Source organism: Pinus tabuliformis, chromosome 5_2 (genome assembly GCF_031772625.1).
Source record: "Pinus tabuliformis cultivar Carrire ecotype Pingquan chromosome 5_2, CPIR1, whole genome shotgun sequence".
Lineage (NCBI taxonomy): Eukaryota > Viridiplantae > Streptophyta > Pinopsida > Pinales > Pinaceae > Pinus > Pinus tabuliformis.
Genome location: NC_142306.1, coordinates 39,755,391 through 39,770,142, shown reverse-complemented (window position 1 = coordinate 39,770,142; position 14,752 = coordinate 39,755,391). Strand labels below are relative to the sequence as shown.

The 14,752-nt window shown below is 41.2% G+C and overlaps 1 pseudogene; it reads left to right on the top strand.

Moving 5' to 3' along the window:
• The first annotated feature begins 8,903 nt into the window (after positions 1-8,903).
• Positions 8,904-14,752, top strand: part of LOC149157507 (homeobox-leucine zipper protein ATHB-8-like) — a 95,415-nt pseudogene continuing 89,566 nt past the window's right edge.

The window sequence follows — 14,752 nt, the reverse complement described above, 5'->3', positions numbered from 1 at the left end:
ATAGGGTTCAGGTAGAAACACAGCCCCTTGATCAAAGCACAAGAATGGCACAGATAGGATTTTAGGAACGCGGACGAGATCGAGGCTAAGGAGGACTTGGCAGAGGTTGAGGATAGTTGATTTTCTATAATTGCGGAGAACCAAGACATTATGCCCACAATTTCACTAACCCAACATGTCCATTGTGAAAGTATTGCACGTTATTTGATCATGAAACATAAGACTGTCCTCTACTAATAGCAAGTATATGTGACAAAGGGGAGCTACCACCTCCACCGACTCAGAACATGCAGATGATGAGGTCAGAGCTGTGTGAAGAGGATCCAAACATAAATATAGTGCTCAGAAGTGGAATCACGATGGGAGATGACAAGTGGAAATAGCTAGAAGGTAGTACGTGGGTCCGCAAAGCTTTGGTGAAGGAGGCTGAGTTCGATTTGGAGTGCGCACGTGAAACCTTCATGGAAACTAAGAAGAGCTTTGCTGAGGCCTCCACCTCTAGGAGAAAGGACAAACTTGATAAGGAGATGGACCCTTCTATGCTCACAACCTTCCTGGATACCTGCATGAAGTTACTGCACGATAGTAAGGTTGTGAAGGGGTTATAGGAGCTCATCAATAGATGCGCTGGTATCACTCTGGGTGAGGCACATGTAGTACAAAAGATTGGCAAGCATAAAACAATAACGAGATGGGAGATGAGGTTAACCGCGCAGATAGGAGAGTATGAAATGGATCAGGTGATTTTGGACCTGGGGTCAGACGTGAACGTATTGCTAAAGCAAACTTGGGAATGGATGGGGAGAACTGCGCTGCAATGGTCTCCGATTTAGCAGAAGATCATACCCATGGGGTGGCTGCAGGGGGTGACTATGGATATTGAAGGTGCCAGCACACTGGCTGATTTTGAAGTAATAGAGATAGTGGATGACAACAACCCCTATCCTATGCTCCTGGAAATTGACTAGGCTACTAATATGAATGGGGTAATCAACTTAAATAAGCGAAAGATGATATTTGAGAAGAAATCGCTACGCATAATAGTACCTCTAGATCCTACTAAAGGATCGCACTATACAGAATCATTTCGTGATTATGAGAGTGATAACGATTTGGAATGTATCTATTAAATAACATTGTGAGACTAAGATTGGGTGAATCCCACCATGGATGTATGAATTACATGGGATCGTGAGAGTTCCTACACTTCGAACTCCGATGAAGAGTTAGAACACTGGTAGAATCGATTACATGAAGTGACTACACTGAATTGAAACATGATGACCTGATCGTTGTGCTGTGTGTCCTCAGAGGTAATAAATATACCTACTTATGATGGCCTGAATGAGGTAGATATATTTTTGGATGCATTTGAAAGGGAGTTACCAAAAAATCAGCACTTCTAGCATTGGACTGGGCAATGTGCGCTATGCCCGCAAGATGGTGGGGTACACATAAGGGAAGCTTTGATGATTGGTGTGAATGTAGGAAGATGATGAGAATACGATTTGGGAAGATTAAGATGCGAATGACAGACAAGTATAATGGGTAGGATGATCCATGTACACATTTGGCCAAATGGACCCAGACTTATGGAGAAAAGCCCCAACCTGAATGGGTGCACTTGTTCTGTCACACCCTAGATGTTGTCCTTATGAATTAGTACGTAGAAATAGAGCTCCGCCATGGTATAGGTTAATGGGATATTATGTGCGAGGTTGACATTTAGTTTTGAAGACACGTTTGACTTCATTGATGAGGTGCTATAAGAAGTGAAAGCAGCCATCTTTCAGATACCACAGGATCCTTTGGACCTGATTCAACCTGAGTGGGCTACTCAGCTAAGTCACGTGCTGGAATGATATAATGTGACCACTGAAGAAGAAGACGAGGATCTGCAGAATATTAACATTCTGAAAATAGAAGGTCACCATGATGTTAAAAGACCACATATTGAGAACCCTGATGTAACCACGCCATTGAAAACGAAACAAGTAAACATTGGTACGGAGGCAGAACCAAAATTCACGAAGATTGGAGACTACTAGGACGACATGACAGTGGATAAGTTCATTAAATTTCTCCGCAAATGCCAGGATTTATTCCCTACCAAGTTTACAGATTTGAAGGGGGTAATCGGGGACCTAGGTATGATGAAGATTAGATTAAAGCCCGACGTGAAGCTAGTTAAGCAAAATCCTTACCGTCTCAATCTGAAATATAAGGACAAGGTCCGCTTAGAGCTAAACAAGATGCTCACGGCAGGCATCATTGAGCCTGTAGAAGAATCTGACTGGGTAAGCCCAATGGTGGTACAGGAGAAAAAGTAGAAGGATGAAATAAGGATATGTGTGGATCTCAAAAAGCTAAATGATGCTTGTGTACATGATCCTTTCCTGACTCCGTTCACTTGTGAAGTGTTGAACAATGTATGCGGCCAGGAAGCATATTGCTTCACTAATGGTTTCTCTAGGTACCACCAAATCAAAATCATGCCAGAGGATAGGAGAAAAACAACCTTGGCGACTGAGTGGGGTTGCTTTCAATACACTGTAATGTTGTTTGGATTGAAGATGCACTTGCGATCTTCTTGCACGTAGTTGTGGCTGCATTCAAGGAATTTATTCATAAGTTCCTGGACGTATATTTTGATGACTGGACCGTGTTTGGGCTGGTTAAATTCCATGTAGCAAGCTTGCGCATGATGCTGGATACATGTCGAAGATACTAGATTGCGCTCAATCTCAAGAAATATCTATTTTGTGTTCCTTTTGGGAACCTATTGGGGCATGTGGTTTTCATACAGGGATTGATGGTAGATCCCGCAAAGATAGTGGTGATATTGAACTTGGAGGCACCGAGGAGTGTGAAGCAACTGCGTGCTACCCTGGGACATAGGAGACATTACAGAATGTTTATCAAAGGCTATGCCCAGATCACCATGCCCATGGAGAAATTGTTGAAGAAGGATGTCACATTCTGTTGGAATGATAATTGTAAGAAAATCTTGGATATATTGAAATAAAATATGGTCACTGTGACGATTCTAGTCTTCTTGGATTGGAAGAAGGAGTTTCATGTACATTTTGACATGTCATGTATAGGGCTGGGAGCAACACTAATTACACAGTCTGGCGAAGAAGGCTTGGACAATCCTATCATGTTCACAAGCCGAAGATTATCCAAAGTGGAGAAGAACTATTCCACTACTGAGCACGAAGGGCTAACTATGGTGTATGCCCTCCCAAAGTTTAGGCACTACTTGCTGGGAGGCCATTTTAAGATGTATCAGATCACTTTGTGCTAAAGTACCTAGTCAATAAGCCTGTGTTGGGGGGATGAATCTCTAGGTGGTTCTTATTGTTCCAGGAATATGATTTTGAAGTTATTTTAAATCCTGGATGACTGAATGCAAGAGCAGACAATCTATTGCACAACAAAATAGGGGAAAATCCCACCAACTTGGAAGATGGATTGCCTGATACGCAGCTATTTGCAGTGCACGTCGCGGATGGCCATTTTGATGATATAATACATTTCCTAATGACAGGTACTGCACCGGAAGGATGCACTATCCAGCAGAAGAAGGAATTAGTAGTGCATGCGGCAGATTTATCTATCATTGTTGGGCATCTGTACAAAATGGGGTCTGATGAGATACTGCGATGGTATGTACCTGAGTTTGAAAGAAGCAGCATCCTTGTAGACACTCATGGGGGCACCGCGGGAGGACATTATGTAGGAATAGCAACTGCGCAGAAGATTCTATGCGGAGGGTTGTGGTGGAGAACCCTCCATCAAGACTCAAAATCTTATTGCAAGGCATGTGATGTGTATCAAAGTACTGGAAAGCCATCAAAGAGGTATGAGATGCCTTTGAGTCCACAGATGACATTGCAACCCTTTGAGAAGTGGGCGACAAATATTGTGGGACCCACTTAGCCCCAAGGAAATACAGGAGCAAGTTACATTATCACCTTAACGGAGTATTTGACTCATTGGTCAGAGGCACAGCCTATGAAGGACTACAGAGGCATGACCGCTCCAAAGTTCCTCTTTGAGCACATACTAATGTGATTCAGTTGTCCAAAGATCTTGATGATTGATTGCGGTACGCACTTCCTAAATGAGATGATCAGCCCGCTGATGGAGGAATTTCAGGTATATCACTAGAAGAGCACGCCTTATCACCCGCAGGCTAACAGGACAATGGAAGCATTCAATAAGGTGCTCAAAAACGTGCTAACCAAGGTGTGCAATGCTCAGGGAAGTGATTGGGACCTACGCATACCTACTGTATTATGGACTTATCAAATGACATAAAAAAAGTTGACTAGAAACACCCCCTTTAAGCTCGTCTATGAGGTTAAAGTGGTAATGCCTATGTAATATATTGTTCCTAGTCTACGCATAGTTGTGCTCACAAGTATGACGAATTTCAGAGCCCTGGAGGATAGGCTTGCACAGCTTGATGAGCTTTAGGAAGAGATATTTTTAGCTGGATTTCACCAACAGGACCAAAAGCAGCACGAAAAGGCATGGCTTTATCAACACATTAAGCTGTTCACATTTAAGGTAAACGGCTTGGTTTTGTTATATGATAGTAAAATTGATATATTTCCAGGGAAATTCTAAATGCACTGGTTAAGGCCCTATGTCATCAAGAAAATTACCGATGGAGGAGGGGTACAACTGGTCAAATTAAATGGAGAACCCTTCCCAGGAAAGGTGAAGGGCAGTCGCTTGAAGCTATACATTGGCAGTGTGGCCATGTGACTAGATGAAGGTAGCAAAATCTTAGCACTCCAAGCAGCTGAAATGAGGCGCGGGACTATAACATACACTTCCCGAGTTGGGGAGATGCACGATTGGAGGATGGTGTGAAGCAAGGAAGTGTCACAGGGCCCGCAGCATCATGGAGGGAGTTGCGCTACCCAGGGAGAAATTGGGCAAGTCGGCCAGAAAGTGACCATTAAAGCCACTCTTCATGATTTGACAGAAGAAGTGAGGCCAAATGGAGCGGCGTCCGACATTTAATATGTTGGGCATGGAATCCTCCTGAGGCATTTTTCGGGGCTTAAAGCCCAAGTTTTGACCAAAACATGTTGTAAAATCTCCGCGAATTGCGGGCGCGGGGCACAAAATTATAATAGAGTCAAAGGGTTGTCCACCCTAGTTTTTGTAATGTAATTTCGGCTGGATAGACCTACCCATGCTCCGCGGACCATGGGATTTTATAAATAGAGAAAGGCTCTAAGCATAGAAGAAGCGGGAAGGAACAGAAGAATGAGAAGTCTAAGTGATTGAGTCGAAGTGTAAAGTGTGTCTGTGGGTCGTAGAGTAGGAGAAGGCTCTGCAGTTGAGTGCGCAGAGGCCTAGTAGTCTAGAGCTGACTGCACAGACCCCTCGAGCTGAGTGCACGGACCCCTCGAGCTGAGTGCGCAGGTCAAGTTGAGTCTGTAACCATGGGAAGAATCAATAAAGAGAAGTTTTGCTATAATTCTGTGTATCTTTTCTCGGTTGAATGCATGATTGATATAATTTGCAACTATACTGTTTATTTACTACGTGAACCTGTATGAATGTTTTTGTATTGTTAAGTATAAATTAAGACATTTAAGTAGGCAAAGGTGCTTAATTAATACTGGAAGATAAATAAGATCTCGGGTAATAGCGCAGAGCACAGCACAACCCCTGGTTAGGGCTGCGTGAAGGTAGGGTATCAGGCCGCGAGGAATGAAAGGTGCGTGAAGCCACCTATGTGTAGGAACAAACAAAGGACCAGTTGAACCTCTCAGACATCTCAAGGGTGCAGAAACCTGGTTCTAGCACCCTCCCATACTACTTCGGGTGAGACCTCAGTCCACACTCTGCAGAATGTTGCCGAAAGGGCCAGTAGTATAGGGATTCTTTTGGCTAATGAACTCTGAATATGGGTCAGGCCCCAACAAGCCAACACAAGACGAAATTTATGGCTCAGATCCTTAAAAATATGTTGCCAATCTAGCATTAATGAACTGATTTTGGGGGGAATTCAAAATGCCCTATAAATTACAAATGGTTGTCCAACAAGAAACACTTGGCATTTTGAGTGCTGAGTTGTTGAGCTCTCAAACACAAATGGAGTGAGATTTCTTTGAGGATTTCAAAGAGACTCCGCATTTGTGAACTTGCCAGAGACGTTAGGAGCAATGTTAGAAAGTGTTATGTCAGCACCCCAGAAATTATAAATACCGAACAAGTAGTAGAGGAGCTGGCACAGGAAATTGAAAAAGAGGAAGAATTAGTGCTTCTGAAGTGGCCGAAGTATTGGCAGAGGTCCCTAAATCACCGAGAATTCCTAGACTGAAGGCAAACCCAACCAAGGAAATAGTGAAGGACAAGAAGGGAAAGAAACCTGCCATACCGGTGCACGCATCTCTAAGGAGAAACCCACTAAAGCCCACTTCCCAGGAGAAAGGCAAGGCCATAAACCTTGAACCAGAAGAGGAAGATATCGAAGACGTCCTGGTGGATGATATGGATGTGGGAAGTAAAGTGGGGGAGGTCAAAGCCCAGGAGGTGGACCCTATTACTTAGTTGCCAGAGTATGTCCCTCCACACAAGCTTAAGTCCAAGGTACCAAAGGACATCGACAGGAGTAAGGATCCCCTGCAAATCCCTCTGCTGGCAAACGAAATTGTTTTCAATGGTCCGCACTTGGCCCGAGTGTCGTTACTGAAGCTTGAAGACTGGGACTTGGCGAACCATGAGAAGTTCCCACACCTGGCAACTGAGCAACTAATGCACCGCATCATTGATATGAAAATGGGAATGCCTGCATTGGAGCTATGGAGGTAGCTCAAGGGGGTAGAAAAAGTAGGGTTCCTCAACCTACTTTGGGTGCCACACTATAACTGCACCCCAGTGACAGTTTTGGTCATCATGAAGCTATTGTGCTTGGTGCATGATGGGTGTCTGTGGCTGGAGGAGCCGATAACCATCAAAGATATTTTGATTCATCGAATAATGTGCCTACCATATACAAGTCAGAATCCAGCCATGATCTTTGGTGGAAAGGGTGGTGAGCAGGCTCTCACAGAATCAATGAAGGCGAAATTTAAACTGGTGAAGAAGCCACGCAGGTACACCATGTTCGGCATCTATGACCTCGCTGTGAAGGTAGCCACACAGATCCTCGAAGGTAAGGTAATGAGGAAGTTTCGTGCCAATGAGGTGTCAGTTCCTGTCATCGCACTTGCACTACTGGTCAGACTACCTTCGCGAAGAGTTCCTTGCAAACTGCCGCGAAGCACAAGAGCTTAGCAAGACATTCCATTATGTGTGGCTCTTTTTGATTATGCTAGTAGCATGGGAGCTACTAGAGGATAGCCAGTTCCCTTCAGTCATACCAGACCTCCCTGAAGTAGTGAAGTACACTTCATTGTGGGCGACCAAGGACATGCAGTGAGTTCGGGAAAACAAGATCTTCTAGATCTTAATGGAGATGAACATCATGATGGCCATCAATCATAAGCTGTGATTTTTTCCCACTGTTTACACCAACCTACAGGGCTACATCAAGTTCAAAGCTGATTTCCATCGAGTATCCATCACGGTGAGGAAGGACCCTACGCAGAAGTGGTACGACTTGCCATATCTGGCCACGAATGATGTCATTGATGCGGTGCTTAATCAATAGCCAACAAAGTGGCACACTACCACAGACTTGGCAATGGGTGGAAGAAAGCTTTCCATGCGGAAGAAGGAGGAGGTCAAGATGAAGATGGCAAAACTAGTCGAGAAGGGGAAAGAGGAGGCCACTGATAAGGCCTAGGCAGAGCAAGTAGGAAAGCAGATAGGTGAAACAGAGCATGGCTCTGACAAAGGCGCGAGGTCACCTTCACTTGAGATAGAAGAGGAGACATAACATCACGATGTGGACCCTCGGAGATGTCCACCTGCATCAAGCATGAAAGAGAGCTAGAGAAGGGTGGGTCCAGGAAGAAATCAAAAGCGACCAAGACCTCACTGGACCCTATCACATTGACAAAGGGTGACTTACCTAATATCAGTGACACAGTGAGGGATGTCAGCACAGAGGCCCTACAACAATTTAAACAATAGCAGTAGATCATCCTAGGGTCCATCCAAACTGGGTTACAGGAGTTGCAGACCCGCGTGTCATAAGCTGGCATGGTGTCTGCCAGCTTGGCTATCGGCACTTCAGAGGTTGTCGATATGCTACGCATGAAGGCTTTCAGTGTGATAGTGCTGCTTGATGGAGCATTGACCACAGAAAATGGGGCTGATAGGCCCACTGTCAGTGCCCTAAAGAAAGTTGGGTTGAACCTGGCAACACTTTCGCATGAAGCACTCCACCTCTTGCAGGATGGAGTAATTGCAGAACTAAGGGCCCGTGAGCACTGCGCCCTCTAGGTAATCAACGAACAAGGGATTAACAACGAATAGATGGACCTATATAAAAATGTTTCCATCACTGTTGAGACTATGGAGACCAATCAAAGAAAGAGGATTATGCAGGTCATTGAGGATGCGTGCTGAATGGTCCCAAAGTTTCCCATTTCGGAGGAAGAACGAATTGAGGTACACATCTGCAAGTTCGTCACAGGGGTGCGCAACACTCAGAATGAGATGGCACGGGTTCAGTTGGAGTTGATCCTACACATTATAGAGCTATAGTTGACAGCACAACCTTCAACACTGCTCGAAGTAAAGGAACAACGGGCAACGGCTGTCACAAAGGCAGTAACTGCGGTGGAGAGTGTAGTAGCAGAATGCACAAAGTTGATTGAGAAACCATTTGAGGTCCTGACAAGCCTGCAGGAGGACCCCAATATATAGAGGCTAAAGACAGAAGTGCATGAGCTATAGTAGTGCTACGATGAGGTTAAGGGCATAGCATGAACCATTACACTGACACAGAGACTAGCGAAGCTGTAGGAGGCCAAGCAACTGAAGGAACAGGTGGACGTAGCACTGCAAAAGGAAGTAGTGTAGAAGGCGAGATTAAAGCCCTGGCTGGAGGAGGCTTATGCAGTGATAGGAAATATCAAAGGCAAGCTTGCGACTCTGTAAGTGAAGCAATAAAGGCTTCAGGCTAACAGCACAGGATCAATGACCAAGCAGAAAACAGAGGACGCGAAGCAGGCGGCAACTCAGTGCACGACTGAGGTTGCGGTCATACAAGTCAAGCTGGATTAGCTTCGTGAAAAGATCTCTGCGTCTACCGAGTGACTCAAAGGCAAGTCACGATGTTTTTTTTGGGGGCTTGTTGGGAGAAGGATCCCCCAAGGGTAGTTTTGCGGCTAAAAGCCCATGTTTGAGTCAAATTCTGTAATAAAATTGTAAAGACTCTACATTTTGTGGTCGCGGAGCATGAAGGTGTCATGTGTCATAAAGGGTAGTCTACCCTTAGTGTTGTAAAGTAGAGTTAGCTATAAGATATTTACCCATGGTCCGCAGACCATGGGATTGTATAAAAAGAGCTAATCTCTAAGTAGTTAGAAAAACAAATCAGCGAATAATGTAAGCGAGTCGTAGCTCTGAAGTAAGAAGTCTATGTCCTGGGTCGTAGTGTAGGTAGAGGCTCTGCAACTGAGTGCACATAGGCCTAGGGTAAAATTCGTCAGCTGAGTGCACGGACCCCTGTAGTTGCGTGCACAGGGTGGACAGAGTTTGTAAACACTTGGAATACATTAATAAAGAGAGATATTCTGTAATTTTCATGTCTTTGTTTTGTTGATGCATCTTCATATGTTATGTATGAATATCCTTTATGATGCTTATATGATGTGCGAATGAATACAATTACATTGGATAACTGAACGTGATCAAGGATATCTATTACACGGTGTTAAATTTAATGATCTAATAAGATAAGTAAGACACTTAGAGTAATTTGGGAATCTACATGGGCTGCTGCCCTAATATTGCGAAAGTACCTGCGTAGTAGGTTAGGGATGCGCGAAGGTCGACCGTACCCTTTCACAGAGGTATTGAAGGCTGGGATAGAGGGCTCATCTTGCAAGCCCTAAAGTTAAGTAACCTACACAAAGGCAGGGATAGAGGGAATCAAACAACATCTCAACCATCTCAGGGTGCGGAAACTTGTTTCGGGTAAGACTTCGGTCTACGCTTCGTAGGTTGATGACAAAAGGGCCAGTAGTGTAGGGATTTGTTTTGCTAATTAACGTTGAAGCTGGGTTAGGCCCTCTCAAGCCAACAGTCTCTTCATCAATTTATAAACTCCACATCAATTCCAAATTTATTTTAAAATCAAAGTTGGTCGTATTTTTGTTAGCTGGATTTTCACTGAACTGGTCTGTCAAACCAGGACTGGAGGTATAATTACACATTTTTTTCCTCATGCCATCCATTGAAAACATCATTTATGAAATCTGGACTATACTTCTGTAATTGAGCAAAGATTTTCTCTTTTGTATAGCCAGGTTGCTAATCAATGTTCTTGGTGTCTCTGTCATTTTCAAAGGCCAAACTAGTATTATCATACAATTAATTTTTTAGGGAGGCTTCCTTGTCGGAACACATTTCCTTGTCATAATGATCATGATTGCTATATAGGGGAGAACCTTCAAAATGCACCATATATGACTTCTATATGTTGTTTTCTAATTTCAAGTAATGGTTTCAGTGCCTTCATCATCAAGGGAGTGAGAGAATGTTACTTGAAACTTAATAAACAAATCCTATATCACCTTTTTCACTGTATCGTAAATTAGGCAGTCATTAACATACAAAAAATGGGACTTGCGACTGTTAAATTCAATGTCAGAGATCATTTTCTCAACACTTTGGCCTGAAATACTAGCCATATTAGAGTTTGAGGCACCTTCTTAAACACCGGGTTCATCAATGTGTATTTCCTTCCATGTTCTTTTTCATGAGCATTAGGGGTCTTTTCCATCAAACCAAAATAGCCAGAAATGTCTCTTTGATTTCAGAAGGTAGATCAAGATCAAGTTCATCCAAGAATCCCCTAGAATGCTCATCAAGAGTAAGAAGAAAGGTCTCTATTTTTACTTCATCACATACATCCATTATAATCATTGATTTTGTGGTGAGAAACCCACGCTAGCTAGATTGGAGTGAGATCATATAGGTTTCACCATTGGGTGCATTGTCGTCAAAGACAAATTTGACATGGATGTAGACTAGGGAGGATTTGGGACTCACTAAGGTACTAGTCTCTTGAATTATTCCACAAATAAATGTGTCATGAGATAAATTTGTAATTCCATATTTGAATAGTGAAGTTCTAGAGATTTTTGGGTTCACTTCTCCTTCCATTGGTGTCTAAAATTCCCTGTGGTAAAATAATGGTCAAAATGTATTATGGCAACAAATATTGGAGGCTAAATTGAGGGCATTTAGTCCCCAACAATTGCTGAAGGAAATATTGAGAAAAATAATTTAGTGTGTTGGTGCACTAAGATGACTTTATAAATCAATCTTAATCCTTCATTAATATGCCAACCTGGGATTTTTATTTCTATTTCAAAGTTGCAAGCATTGTCAGTGTGATAACAATCAAATATTGGGATACATGTAATTAATCCTAAATCCTAACTAATAGTTGTAGAAATAAACAATTTCTCAATAGCTCATTGACTCTAGAAATTCAAATGCAAAACAAATATTATTCTACAGTTTGAAATTGAAACGATAAATCAATTGTAAACTACTTCAGACAAAGATATTAATCTAATATTCCAAATACCAAAAGGAAATCAAACTGAATAATCAAATCCACACCTATTAAAGGAAACTACTCAAATCATGTTGATCACATGGAGCATCCAAAGATACAAGTAACCGCAGAAAGCATATACAGAGAGGAAACAACAATCATATACAAAACTTACTTTTTTGTAAATTATAAAAATTATATTAACCAAGATATAAAACTTAATCTATCTCAACCTGTAGAAGGAACAATAATATAAATCTTAACAGTATCTAATAATCAAAATAATACAAATGAGCAGTAGATCTTCCAGCGACCGGGCCCAAAGCCTCTAGGAGGAACTGATATAGAAGCTCAATATAAGGATTTAATGTGAAACACCAAGTCTTTCATCAACTTTCAAAAAGAAATTACAAAATCACTACAACCCTTAAGGTTGAATCTACATTCACGGTCTTTCTAGAAATTAAAAATGATTACAATAGTTGTTTTTCTTTGTCATCTACTAGTGTTAAATATTCTCTATGAACTACTAGAATAATTGGAGCTTATCTTGAGGATCGGGAAATCCTCAGGATTTCTTGGCTGAATAATCAGATTTTCCACATCAATTTCGTGTTTTTCCTCTTGTCTTTAGCTTGGACCACACAGCTAGAATAATGACATCTTCCTTTCTTGACGTTGTTTTCTTATTCGAAGGAATAACAGTTGTCCAATCCAGTCATCCTGCGCATAAACAAGTGAAAACTTAGGCTTTTAATGCTAAAAGAATTTAACTTGTTCAATGCTACTTTTCGTTCATTCTTCAAGGTCTTACTCCGATAATATGTTTAAGACGAGAGAAAATTCATAAAAACCATATGATTAATCAAGTAAATGAGGAGGAAAAACATACCTTTTACACAACTCAACAGTGTGGACTGGTTCTTATTGGCTTAGAGGGCATAAGTCTCTGAGAAATCTCTGGATTTCATAGCAGATATTTTACAAGGGTAAAATCCCATCAAGAATGGCACACAAGTTCCTTAAAAGAGGATCATTCTCTTGGATGTATTGACTACTGTTGCTGACAATAAATTGTGGGTCATGTTTACCCTCTAAGAAAGGTGTATTAGTAAATTTTTAGAGAGTGAATCTCTGTGTTATTTACATAGTGTTAAGAGGGTTTATACCTCCTATATAGGCCAAGTTTCTATGGCAGGAGGGTGCACTTACAGGTTGTAATTGTCCTTGATTAATAATAGTGAATTCAACGGGTTTCCTTAACATAAAAAGGGGAGAATTTTGAAGAAGTTATAGGGTTTCCCAACTAGTATCAGTAATATTTCATGAGATGATGGCTAAAGAATATTTTGGAGGGTCGTGGAAGTCTGAAATAAAGTGGAAATCGGGCCATACTTCTCACTATTTGCAAATAGAACTAAGGTACCTATTATGGGAGGAACATATTTGTGTTTTAGGGCTAGAACGTGGAAGAGAATAGAGGGACACGGATTTAGTCTATACTAGGTTTGATTTGGACCAATAACAATCATGTACAATAGGCCATATTTCCACATCCATACCAAAAAAAAGAGGACAACTTATAATGCATTGATTTATAACAAAGACTTGGCCCTTATCTTTGCACAAACTATTAGTGTGTTGTTGTATTATTGTTGGATTTTATTTTTCTTGTATTTTCAATGCCATTATATGTCAAAAACACCAAAATATAATTTGAAACTCACAATAAAAAAAAAAAAAAAAACAGAGAAAATAGCCAAATTGTTTGATGAAATGCCAAAACCAACAATTTTGCAAAAATAGTGAGAATTTTCCAAACCTTGGAGGGATAGGGGGTTGGTAAACTATAACAATATGAGTGCCTCAGGTTTTCAAAGTGTTGAATGCATTTATGCGTTAAAAGTCACATTTTAAACAATGAAGAACCAAAATCTTGATCAAAATTCTATAGTCAAGTTCCAACAAAAACAACCAAAACGTAGAACAATTAGGCTTCACCATTATTAAGCCATCCACTAGTGCCCATATGTGTGGTCCAGACCACCTTAATAGTATGTCAGAAATGGATGGGTGAAGTGAAACCATTGGGTAGCATCTGTAAAGTACTTACATCTCAAACTTGACATATAAATTGGAGGAAATCTATTATGTGGTGCAGCTTTCCACCTCATATTGTGTTTCTTAAAATAATTTATAAAAGGGAATATCGAGTTCTGGAAATTGTTAAAACTTACATAAATCATAAGAGATAGCACTTTGTTGCAAATTCTGTGAAAGTCTTAACACCAAGGGAGAGAAAACATTTCAAAGTGATAGGTTCAAATTGAGGGATGATATGGAAGATGCATCGCTGGTTGTGAAGGTCATGTATCTATTGCAAGAGGAAAAGTAAAGTGATTGATTGTTATGTTTCGTCAAGTGTATGCATTAGAGCTTGGTTCTTGTTGAATGGTCGGTTTCCCCCTACTTTTGCCTTTGTGAACACAAATCTATTGTTTCAGATTATTAAGATAGTTGAATTTCCCAATAATTTTCCTTATCTTGCCTAATCAATCTATATTAATGATGTGGTCTATGAATTTTAACTTTCTCTGTTGGCCCTCTTAATATAGATATCAAGAGGGGTGCGGCATACATTAAGGGCAAGGCCTGGGTAGATTTGAAAGGTCCTATCTGTTGGCTTTTTGTAGGTGTAATGACATTCAATCAAGCCTCATAAAGTTCAATAAGTTCCCTTACAGCTAGCTAGACATTCCTATTTGAAGAAGATTTAATGGTCTTCTAATTTTTCACAATGTGTCTTTCTTACATTGGGTGGAATTTGCAAAGTACTTACATCTCAAACTTGGCATATAAACTACAGGAACTCTATTATGTGGTGCAACTTGCCACCTCATAGTGTGTTTCTCAAAATAATTTATAAAAAGGAACATCGAGTTCTGGAAATTGTTGACACTTACATAAATCATAAGAGATAGCGCTTTGTTACAAATTTTGTGAAAGTCTTAACACCAAGGGAGAGAAAATATTTCAAAGTGA